The sequence below is a fragment of the Sceloporus undulatus genome, chromosome 3 (genome assembly GCF_019175285.1).
Source record: "Sceloporus undulatus isolate JIND9_A2432 ecotype Alabama chromosome 3, SceUnd_v1.1, whole genome shotgun sequence".
In the NCBI taxonomy this organism is placed as follows: domain Eukaryota; kingdom Metazoa; phylum Chordata; class Lepidosauria; order Squamata; family Phrynosomatidae; genus Sceloporus; species Sceloporus undulatus.
The window spans coordinates 166810642-166823541 of NC_056524.1; the positions used below are offsets into that span (position 1 = coordinate 166810642).

Sequence of the window (12900 nt, forward strand, 5' to 3'; positions counted from 1 at the left end):
GCCTATATAAAATAGCAAAATCAATGTATGCTTTTTGGAATTTATATATTTTTTAAAAAAATTTCAAGCTGTGGATACTTTAATTCATGGTCACACTGCCATTAGGGACAGTGGGAAAAACCTCCGTTGTTCCCAATGGCAGTGTGTGCACATGGCTGTGCCACCATTATGGACAGCCATTGTTGTCCCCAGTGGCGGTGTGTGCATGTGGCTGTGCTGCCAGTAGGGAGAAGGGGACCTGACCTGAAGTCTCATTGTCTCTAATGGTGGCATGGCCACATGCATGCACCAACTTTGGGGACAACAGAGGCTCCCTTGAGGTCCCGTTGGCCCTAATGACGGTGCACCTGCATGCATGTGCTGCCATTGGGGACAATGGGATTTGAAGTCCCATGGATTGTGTTATCTGGAACGAAGGGTTTGGAATGGATACTGAGGTCCCATTGTATATGCATAGCTTCAACCATTTATTTGCAGTCTAGACTTTAAAACTGGTTTTGAGAACATATAATCTTAGTTATAGAATCCAGTAGATTAAGAGTGTGCTCAGTGGAAGCAGCCATCAGTGGGCAGAATCAGAATATGCATTAGATAAAGGCTTTAAAAAAACAGTGCAGACATTAGCAACTCCTGGCAAAATGCTATTAGTGGACATTGATGCTCCAGTTATGCTGGTAATGAGAAACTCTATTTTAATGAAAACTTTAGAAACATCTAGTTATTATTTCTTTTCAGATTCAATTCTTGTTGAATGTGTTGTTCTCATTCTTGAATACAGTGTATAGATTGGTGTACTTCTTGTTGTTGTTTTTAAAGGGAAAAAAAAACCTGAAACAGAATGAGGCAAAAATGAGGGTTTATAAGAAACATAAAGAGGTTCATTCTTCATTGTGAGTCTCCCAGGAGAGCTCTCATGCAAATAATGTGTAAAATTATGTCAGTAAGCTGCTAGGAAATTCAGGTGCTGTGAATGTAAAAGCAAAGGGAGCATCAGAAATTTAAAGCACCAGGTAGCCATAATCAGCTGACTCGACTGTAATCCCTTGAGAAGCCTGACGTTCTGTGAAGAATGTTGTTCAGATGCAAGTCTCTGCTATCCCTCCTGAGGGCAAGCAATTGTAGAGCTCTTTGAGTAGAGACTTAAAATAGTTTTTCTATACTGATGTTTGGCTAGCACTGACTAAACTTTGAGAGAGGTATTTGGATATAACAGTGCAATGACCATAGAAGGGCTTGAGCATGTATTTAAAGCCAGAAAAGGAGTACAAAGAAAAATGGTTGCCTTTAAACCCTGAAAGCACATCCCTCCACTATCTTTCTCCTCCTGAATTAACATTGTGAACATTTTCACTAGAATTCAGTTATCTCTTTATCAGCCTAGATGACTTGACTTCTTCACAGTTTTCCCAAAACGAGGATAAATGTTGTTTCCTAATGGCCTGATGAAGTAGAAAATGAGTAGACATTTTTCTTGACAGTTCATGCATCAGTCTTGCTGTCTACAAAGGATACAGGTCTAGGTGGTCTAAGGAGACACAGTGGCTTACTGGTTAAGACGCTAATTCTGACATAAGGTTGGAAGGTTTGCAGTTCGAGGCCCAAGTGAAGAGGTGAGCTCCTGTCACTAGTCCCAGCTTCTGCCAGCCTAGCAGTTTGAAAGCATGCAAATGCAAGTAGATAAATAGGGACCACTTCAGTGGGCAGGTAACAGTGTTTGGTGCAGTCATGCTGGCCAATCGGCTTAGTAACGGAGATGAACACTGCCCCCTACAGTCGCTTATGACTAGACATTCATGTCAAAGGGAAACCTTTACCTTTTTACTAGGTGGTCAAAGCAGAAGGAGATATTTTTCAGTCCTCCCAGCAGGCCACACCATTCAATTTTTACCCATAGCTCGCTCAGAATTTGAAACTGGGAGTCACTTCTAGTTGTGACTTCCCAGTTCCTTGTGCTGATCTGAGGCTTGAGAAGAAGGGCTGAGCAGGAGGTTTGATCTACTGCTGACCATTGAGGTATTTTTGTCATTTGGGGGCCATTTTTCACTTGATTCTTTGGCAGGGAGCTGCAAGGGCTTGAAGATGAAGAGCACTGGGAAGTACAAAATATGGTTGGCATTGCAATTTCCCCACTTTTCCAAAATGTTGGCATATTCTAGCTTCCTAAATCCAGGCAGGTCCACCAGACCTTTGAAACATTGCTATTTTGGATTTCATCTCCGAGAATATTGTGAACAACATAGCCCTCCTACAAGCATATGGGGTGCACAGAAAAGGCAAAGTACTTTGGTGAGTGGATGGAGGAAGGAAGGGAGAGAGGGAGATCTCTTATATGCTAGATTTCTGAGAGAGAGAAAATGATATCTTTCACATTAGCACTCTCATCCAAAAAATGCTTCCTTAGAAGTATCTCCTATTAATATTAATAGAGTTAAATTTCAAGTTAGGGCTACAGCCTTATTTTATTTTCTGGGTCATTAATCAATTGCAGCTCTTACTAGGAAGTGTCTTCCTTTCCAACTGATCATAGTGGGGCCTACTGGTTTGAGGGAGGGTGAATCATGTCTTGTTCTGGTGCTACCTGTACCTGATAATGTCCCTGGTACATCCAGAGTTCTTCTGGCTTTCAGTCAGTTAGACTTAATAGTGTTAACCTATTTCTTAAAATATCTTTAAATTCTACAAGGATGTTCTTCAGGTTGTATTTTGGAACAATTGTTGTTTTAGTGTTCTTCTTAACTTTAATCTAATTTTTGATATTAGCAGTTCATGGTCTGTGACACAATCTGTTCCTCATCTTGTTTTTGCAGAGTGAATGGAGCTCCTCCATATTAGGCTTTCAATTATGTAAACTATTTGATCTCTGTATTGATCATCAGGTGACGTTCATGTATAAAGTCACCTTTTGGGTGCTTGAAGAATGTGTTTGAGTCCAACAAACTGTTGTCCTTGCAAAATTCAATCAGTAATTTTTCTACGTCATTTCTTGATCCTAGGTCAATTTTTCTTACAATCTCAGATTTCCTACTTTCACAAACCTATCTCCTGTGATTAAGAAAGAGTCTTGTTTTAGTGTGTTACCAGTTTTCTCCTAGACTCCAATGTATAATATTTAAATTTCTTCTTCTTCTTCCTATCTAGTTGGAGCACAAATCTATGGATTATATCTAGAGATAGCTGTGTTGGCCATATAGCAAATCCAATAACATCCAGACAATAATAACTTTTTTGGGCCAACGAATAGTCACAGTGGCTTCTTCATCAGGCAAACAGGAGAAAAAAATTGAAGATATTAGTCATAGGCCTAATGAAAATTGGCCATGCAAATCCAATACAGAAAATACAAAACAGAAAATGCAGGCCCATGGCTAAAATCTCCTGTTTGCCTGATGAAGAAGCCAGTGTTACTTTGAAAGCTTGCAACATGTAAATGTGTATTTTGGTTGTTCCAATAAAGGTATCATTGGCAGTTTACAGACCGCCCCTTTGGGGTGGCCTGTACCCGTCCCTTTCCCCGACGGATCGGGGCCTCAGCTGCCACAGCGGCAGCCCTGAGGCCTCCATCCGCCGCTTTTTCAGACCACGGGGAAGCGGCAACAGCGGCGGGGAAAAGGAGAAAGGGGTCACTCGGCCCCTTTCTCCTTTGTGTCGCTGGCGCAGCCGTGTAAAGGCTGTGCCAGTGACACAAACCCAGGAAGGAGCTCCAAAATGGAGCTCCTTCTGGTGCTGTGGAAAGGGCGCCACAGGCACCCTTCCACGGTGCCAGGACGTCATGTCTGCGCTGCTCCATTTGGAGGTGGCACGGCCGTGATGTCGTAATGGTGGTGCCCATGTGGACAAGGCGCCGCCATTTTGTACGTACTCTGTATGTACTAGGGATGGGGGCATCTGAAAGAGATGCCCCCAGGCAACCTTAGTACGTACAGAGTACGTACAAAACGGCCCATTTGTAAAGGGCCATTGTTTGAATGTTATTGGGTTTGCTATATGGCCAACACAGCTACCTCTAGATGTTTTTTGGATTTCAAGATACCACATTTTAGTCATCACAGGGGAATCTTAAACAGAGAGCCAGTGCACTGCAACCTTGCCATCTGAGGCTTTTGCCTCCAACAAAGGTAAAGCAATTTTTTCTAATATTGGGACTGATTGGCATGCTTTACCTTTACCCATCCTCAAGTTTTCCTGAGGCAAAACATGAAGACTTATTGAGAAATTCAGTGTTCTCTACCTACATAGGAGACTGTGACATCACAAAGGAAGGAGACATGCTGGATTCCAAGGAAATATCTTCTTTGAATTGCAAATGGACATTAAATTTCCTTCACTTTGAAAATCTACCAGTGACTACATGGTCAAAGGGGGAGGTGGCAGCCATCAGATAGGCCTTCCTACCATCTGAACTAAGACCAGAAACATGGAGACTTATGACTAACATCTTCATCCCCCCCTCCTGTTTACCTGATGAAGAAGCCCGTGTGACTTCAAAAGCTGACAAAATGTAATTGTTGTTGGCCCAATAAAGGTACTATGGATTGTGGTTATACTCATAGGTTTTTCCATGAAGTCTTATTGATATGATTCAGTCAGCCTTTGCATTACATCCCTTGACTGCTATTTCTACATCTCTTCTTATTATTAATGCTAATAATGGCATCCCAGTTCTTTTTAGCTTTTCATTTCCTGAGCAAAACGCTGTATATTTACCTGATTCAAAATGTTGCATTCCTGTTCACTTTAGTTTGCTCATCCCATGTAGCCACAGTGCTACTCATAGTTGTTGGCTGCTGTACTCCAGTAGCTTGCTGAGTGGTGTATGACCTAGGAGTCTCAACTTCTGGCACTTTCTCTTTTTTCATTTTGGATTGTCTCATCATAGGATTTTCATGGTGAAAGACATTCAGAAGGGGTTTACCATGCCTCCTTCTGTGCAGTACTAACAAGTGTTAGATATGGTGCCACCACTGATGTCTCTGAGAGATCCTCCACCAGTATCACCTGACACTACTGCTGCTGCTCAATGCAAGTTAGAGGCAATTTTCTGGGTTTGCTTGGACAAAAGAAGCCTGATAGTCACATTTCATGATCCAGGCTAGTTCTGCAGCTGCTTGCCAAGATTGTCCAATCCAGCTCACACCCTGCAGGCACATATCTTGTCCTAAAGCAAAACAAAACAACCTTTCTGGATAATTTCAACATATTTCTTTCATTCACACTTATTTTTTTTTCATGAATATAAAATTAAATCACAGCTCACAGTCCAGAGACCATCTTTACATTCTAATAAATTCACACCCAATTTAATCCCAGCATGTTCTTAGGGCATCTTTGAAAGAAATAAGGAATTTGTCACTTGTTCTTTCTTGCTTTAAGACAAAATATATTGCTTTTTTGTTATCCTTTGTCAGGAAAATACCATAGGCAGTGATGTCTGTGTGTGCGTGTTCATTTCACACAGTATTTCTTAGCCTTACATGAAATAATAGTGGGGGGGGGGGGGGGGGGAGATAGAATCTGGAAGATTGTATTTCCCAAAGAAAACAGTAAAATTTACACATGTGCAAACGCACGCACGCATGCATACACACATCTGTAAACTGATTGGTCTATAATTAATCTCTCTACTATCTCCATCAATAAGAATGTATCAGAAATTATAGAAGTATGGCTCAAGCCATTGCATTTAACAGTTGTGTTAGCAGTCCCCCAATAAATTGATATTTTTGAGATGCTAAAGCTCTGTTAGAAAAATGTTCATGAAGCTGAAACTTGTTGCACATGTACTATATATCTTGGCACAGCAGATGTTTTCTATTAATTTTAAATGAGGAAAATAGCCATTCGTACCTTTTAAATTTATAGCGTAGACAGGAAAGAACAGGTTAATTGTCTTAAGTTCCTTTGGGAATACCCAGTGTAATTAAAAACAAACAAATAAAACTCCAGAGTATTATCTGTTGGCAAACTTACCCTTTTCTAGACTTTTTAAAAAAGATCTCTTACTAAGTGCTTATTTATAGGAGGCAAAAACTTTAATATCCAGCTACCAGCTGTGCTCACTGTACTGTGTCTAAAAGCTGTTAATCAGTTTCATTGGCTACTGTCCCATATTATCAAATATTCATAGGATGACGTTTCCCCACCCATAGATTAGATTCTGGTTTTCCTCCTCTTTGTACTTCAGCATCAGTTTTTAGTTTTTTCTGCTAAGGGTCCAATTTGGTTTTGATATGCACTGAGGAGTTAAAGGGTCATTGATTATACAAGAGTCAATGTAATGTTTCATTCCAAGAGGAAATGGATTGGGTTCATTAGGTGTGCAACGCATGTAGGTAATGAACATAATAGATTGAATCATTCTGAATCACAAACCTGATCAAATAGGAGGGAATATACAGATGCAGTGCTCTGGCCATAAGTCCTTAAGGGCTTTAATGGTCCACAGCAACACTCTGAACTGGGCCTAGAAATAGATCTGAAGCAACTGTAGCTAATGGAGCACAGACACTGCAAGGTCATCAACTAGTCTCAGTGATCAACCTAAGTGTATTTATTTTGGATTAATTCAAATATAGATGCATGAAATTGTCAGCTACGCTTTTATTAATTGATTAAGGCAACTGTACCTCTGTGTCATCTGGATTGATTTACATTTTGTTGGCCTTTATTCTGACTATTACACTGTTCAGACACTGATTGAATACATCACCTGGATTAGACAAAACTTTGAGACAGAAGATGTCACCTGTGCATTGATGACACTTCAGCCCACATCTCCAGCTAACCCCCTAAATGGTTTCATGCACAGGGAACAAACATGAATGCTGAAGAAGCCAAGACATTATTTCAGTAGAAAAAAATGGCAATCCACTATCACAATCTTTTGGAAGCAGTTGCACAGGTAGGAACCATAGTGCTTATAACTTCTAACAATGCTGAGTAAAAAGACACTGAGACTGCATCCACACTGCAGTCCAGTCTGACACCACTTTAATTGCCATGGCTCAATACAATGGAATCCTGGGAATTATAGTTTGGTGAAACTCTTAGACTCTTCTGTCAGAGAGGAGTTTTGGTGCCACTACAGATCCCAGAATATTATAGCCTTGAGCTTGAGATAAAGTGGTGTCAAACTGGATTATTTCTGCAGTGTGAATGCAGTCTGAAAGATCCAAGAGAACTAACAGTCATGCTCCCCATCTCCTTACATCTAGAGATGTAAATCTTTGACTATTTCATTCGTATGCCTAGTAACCACCCCACCATCACTAAAAGTTACAAGGAACTGTAATAGAGTGTGGTATATACTAACCAACTATTGGTCACATGGAATAAGTAGTGATGTCAGATCTTTCTCTCTGAATCAGGAATGCTAGTAAAAGTGATCCCTGCTCCAGCCTTCTTTCCCCACTTCTCTTGACAACAGTGGTTTCAATCTTGCCAGAACATTTACAGGAACTTATTAGATATATCCATATATCTTATTACTTTGCATTTCCATGGAGCCTATATTGTATACTGAGACACTGTATCTGTGCAATATATTTTTTGTGAGAAGGTGACACTGACAGTACCCTTTTAGAGAAGATCATGGGATCAGAACAGTAGGAAAAATTTTCCCATACGTGCTGAAGAGACAATGCTTTGCATTCATGCAAACACGAGGAATGCTTGTCTTTCGGATTAAATGGGAGAATTTCCTACTAGTTAGACATGAATTGCAAAGTTAATCTGGCTCTTCCCATCTGATGAAGAAAACAAGTTAACTATTAGAAATACACAAGATGATTAGTTAACCATACTGACATGCTGTAGTTTTTCTACCTGTTTGTTTTCTGCCTATAAAAGAAAGAGACTTGTATGGTTCCAGGGTCAATTGAATTGGCCAGGTGTCAATTAAATTGTCCATACAAGATGGCTGGCTTTGTCTGATTTCTTTACACAGAGCAGCCACACTAGCAACAATCAGGTTTTAACCCATTCTCAGAGATGATAGAGAAGGCATGCTATTTTACCCTCTCTAAATAGGGTTGAGAATTTTTTTAAAAAATTGAAATATGGTTAAAAAAATGTTACTTAAGTGTCCAGAAATCCTGAAGAGGAAAAAACCAACCTGGACTGATGATATTTTTATTTGCAGTTTGGGACTTATTCTATGCAAAATTCACACATGGTAGTTCTGCACAGAAAAACAGCATTTTCTACTGAGGAAATGCTGTTTTCTGCCCCCAGAATGTAAATTTTGTGCAAAACAAGCCACACATTGAAGATTTTAGCAATTTTCTTCTTCTAACAGCAAGAAGAAACTTCTTAAAATTGTGTGTTGCTTCCTTCAAGGAGAAAATTAGTGAAAAATTGCATTCTAGTTAGTTTTATGGAGTCTATTGAGACAAACCTGATACCAACAACATTAATAGGTGTAAGATTAGGAAGATTATGCTTTCCTTCAACTGTGCTTTCTTCCAGGAAACCTCAATCTAACTGAACAGTCTTGTCAATTCAGTCTCTTTTCTTTAAGGTAATGCAATCTGTATGGTGGCCATTTGCAGATTACATATATTGTATTGTTAGAAAACCCAGAAGCCAGCAGCCTCATGTTTCTTGATATAGCCCAGTGTTTGTTTAATGTAAGGCTATATAGAACAGCATGACATCCAATATTTGTCAGATGAAAAGGAAAAAGAAAAACCTCATCACATCAGACTCCCAAGCAAACAGTGAGGAGTCTGGCTGACATTCTCATATTTTTGGAAAACTTAATAAGAACAATTCATTGGATTCCATCCTTCTGGGAGCACCATAAACTGCATTGTCTTTGTTATGAGGGGGGGGGGGTGAACCCCCCAAATATATGACCAAAAATGGGCTCCAATAGTGCACATAATAATTCTTAATATGTACTGGATGAGTGGAGGCACTGCATTAGTATGAACATGACCAGCTATTCCCAACCAACATCTTAGTATAGTGCCACTTTACAAATTTATTTCATTTTAAATAATTTCATACAATTACTAGATGTATTGGCTGAGATCCTTCATAAGAGGCTATGATGTGTAACTTCACAACTGTGGAGCTACAGTACTGACATTACAAGCTGTGAATTGCAATGAGGCAGATCTTGGAGTCACACAAGATGTGCTGTTCCATAGTGGGGCATGTTCTACATCAAGACACATTGTGCATTGGGATTATTGTGCATTGGGGCATGCTGTACATCAGGCCATTGTCCAACAGCCATGTTGTTGACTTTGTGCAAAGGTCCTCGTGGTGTAGCTACAGAGCATTCCAGATGTGCAAAAAGTACGTACTAGGTACGTACTAGAGTTAGGAAAGGCGATGTGCATAAGGTATATATGAAGCATAAATAAATTTCATGTTTAAACTTGGGCCCATATCCAAGATTTCTCATTATATATATATGCAAATAGTCCAGAATCCAAAAAACTCTGAAATCCAAAACACTACTGTGTCCCAAGTATTTTGGATAAGGGCAACGTAACCCGTAGTTACAAATTCAAGGCATGTGATAAGCTGGTACACATGCTGAGGCAATATATAACCATAGTAATTAAAGTAAGAACTAAAGAATAGATGTGGTGGGAGGATATGGAGATGATTAATCAGTAACCAGAACCTCGCCAGCCTGTTTACTTGGGAAGCATAAAGTCCCCACTGAGTGCTACTTATTATAAAGGCCCCTCCATTAATCTTGCAATCTATGTTCAGATACTTAAACCTCACCTTATTGCCCTGGAACTTTCCCATAAAACAGCATGGACAAATTTGCACAAAGTATGGACAGATGTGCACCCTCTCCTAAATTCTCTGCCAAGGGGGATTTATTTAGACACCTTCTTCTGTCTGTGCCAAAGGCTCTTCAGCTTCTCTTGCCACTAATCAAAATGAGCAGCTGCTGCTTTTATAGCTAATCTAATATATCAAATATGGCTTTACTGGCAGAAAGCTGACTGGATTAGGAATAACGTTATCTGTCATCTCCTCAAATTACTGTAATGGTGACTGTGTGATAAGTTTGGGAAACAGTACTTATCTAAAGGCTTATATACTCCTTAAAAAAACATGATGGTAGGCTGTTTGGATGGTGGGGGTTGTATGTGTGTAATAAAGAACTCAGATGCTTGGCTTGTAACATGGAATAAGGATTTCAGGATGTGAAATGCCCCAGTGTTCAAAGCTAGTCATACTATTTCAGTATACCTCTTTTCTCAGTCACTCTATGTCTCATAGAAGCCATGCAGCCACACTGAAAGGGGACGTGGTACCAACAGGAGATGATGCATTTATTCAACACTCTTTCTAGTGTTCTTTCCTCTTTGGAGGAAGTGTTTTATCAATGCTTAGTGTTCTTGGGTTATGTGATAATTCTAGTAGTGTCTCATCTCCTTCTCCCTCTCTTCCACAGCTTTGGAAGTCAAAAAGTGATTTGAAACAAGTATAAACAAAGTGAGATGTACGAAGATTTCAACTGAGACAGAATGGTGCTTTGATGATGGTGGGACTAGAAAACTAGGAAAGACAGAGAAAGAAAGAGAGAGCACAGTTCAGGTCAGTATGTTAAAAGTTGAACAAAGCCCTGACATAACATAGGACTTTATCGCACAGAGAAAATCAGGGGTTTAAAATGTGAAAATCATGTGAAAATTGCATAATTACGACTAACATTTTCACACAATGTCGTAATTAAAGTGCCATTATCCTGGGAATAAACAGGCAAAAGACAGCAACAAATCATTCACAGGAAAATCCCGTGAATGATTTGTTGCTGTTGGTTGTCTGTTTATTCCCGGGATAATGGTTCTTTAATGGTGATGTGTGTGAAAATGTTAACCTGGTTGCTTGATTTTTATACGATTTTAGCTGTTTAAACCTCCAATTTTTCCTGTGTGATTAAGTCCTTAGAAAGAGTCACAATACTGCAGGTTTCTGGCCTTATGACACATCATTTATGACATGGTAATGATCTCATATTACATAAGGTATCCAGGAGTTGACTTTGAGTTTCTCTGATAGGTATCTTAGGGGCTGTACAGACTGGCTTGAATGCTGGTGTGGGGGCATGGCATTTGGATGCTTACGTCCTGATGCCACCCCCATGACGGCATCATGCCACCTGCCCAACTGCACAGCGAGTAGCATCAAGGGGGTCCTTTGGCATGGCTTTTATAAGATGTATGCTGAAAGGGGTGCTGAAAAGTGCCTCCATGGCAGCAACAACGCCTTTTTGTCGGCTCTAAAAGAAGCAGCATTTTGTCATTTCTTTTAGAACTAGCATAGTGCTGGATTGGGGCTGCAGCATGTGGTTGCCATGGCCCCGATCTGGTACTCAAAGCGGTGGTGGCAAGCCACTCCTTTGGGGCCATGTGTTTTGCCCCTTAGTTTATCTTAGCAGTCCAATCTCTTCTAGTGGCATGCACACCAAGAAATACTTTCTTCTGAATTGTTGATTAGCATCCTGTATTTGCTTTAGAGTTATTCATAAAGGACCTGCAGTTATGACTGAGCAGTGAGGTGGTCAAATGTGCTGACCACACCAAATTATTTTGTTGTGTGTCTTCAAATAATTTCCAACTCATGCTGACCCTCAGGCAAATCTTTTGTGGGGTTTTCTTGACAATATTTGTTGAGTTTGCCTTTGCTTTCCTCTGAGAGAAAGTTACTCATTCAAGTTAGCCAATGGGTTTCCATGGTCTTCTGGAGTCCAGCCCTCAAACTACTACACCACGTTTGCTCTCACCCAATTATTTAGGGTAGTTAAAACATAAATAAAATCAGATTGCAAAGAGTTCTTAAAGAATATCTCCAAACTGATAGAACAAGCATTACAACGGCAAATGAAATTCACTGTAAGCAATGTAAAGTAATGTGTATTGGGGCAACCCCACCCTACACACCAAAATGTAGTTTTACATATAACCTGATGACATCTGAACTTCCAATAACTGACCAAGTATGGAATCTTCCATAGACTTTTCCATGATAATATTGAAACAATGGCTCTGATGAAACAGGCTAAAACTATGCTGGGCATAATTAGAAAAGGGGACCGAAGGTAAAACTATAACTTCTATTATATCTCTGTTATGTGACCACATTTGTGGAGAAAGTGGCTACAGAAAAGTTTTTCTCTTTCTCCATCTAAAGCTTCCACAAATGTTTTAGAATCTTCTGTGTTCTACAGAAGTTAAATGGTGGAAGAGTCAGGACAGATTAAAGAAATTACTTTTTCACACAGTACACAGTTAAATTTTGGCATTTACTGCCTACAAGGAGTAGTGACACTTGCCAACTCAGCTTTGAAAGGGACTGGATAAATTTAGAGGATGTGATTATCAGTGACTACTGGTCAGGAGTTATATATCGTACCATATAATCTCCAGTATCAGAGATAGTATTCCTCTGTGTATTGGTTGCTGGGAAGCATGGGATAGTGCTGTTACACTCATTGCTGGGATAGTGCTGTTACACTCATGTCTCATTTTGTGTGTTTCCCATAGGCAACTGGATGACTACTATGTGAACAGAATGCTGACAGATAAGCCATTGATCTAATGCAGCATGGCTCTTCTTAAATTTATGTATTTCAGCATCCATCCTTCTTATACTTCTTTTTATTCCAAAATTTCATTCATTCAAAATTGCTGTTACCACAAAAGAATCTGGAAATCTTTCCAATTTCCCCTTTGACAGTATCACTCTAACAGAAGAATAACCATGGGAACATCTGAAGATCATGGATTCTGTCAGGCTCAAAGGTCAGATTTGATAATGTTTGTCAATGATTCTGTGTCTTTCTCTCTTTCTTGCTGAAATTCTCTCTTCTGTTTAATAGTACTGGAGAAGAGAGTTTGAAAAACTCTTCCCAAGCCTGATGGAAAAGGG

General features: G+C 39.8%; 1 long non-coding RNA gene across 1 annotated transcript in view; it reads right to left on the bottom strand.

Moving 5' to 3' along the window:
* Positions 1–550: 550 nt before the first annotated feature.
* Positions 551–12900, bottom strand: part of LOC121924929 — a 49895-nt gene continuing 37545 nt past the window's right edge. Inside the window, exons 3-4 of the long non-coding RNA XR_006102767.1 lie at positions 4705–5155; positions 551–828 (exon numbers count right to left, since the gene is read on the bottom strand). This is a non-coding gene — a long non-coding RNA (uncharacterized LOC121924929). The remainder of the gene's footprint in view (positions 829–4704; positions 5156–12900) is intronic.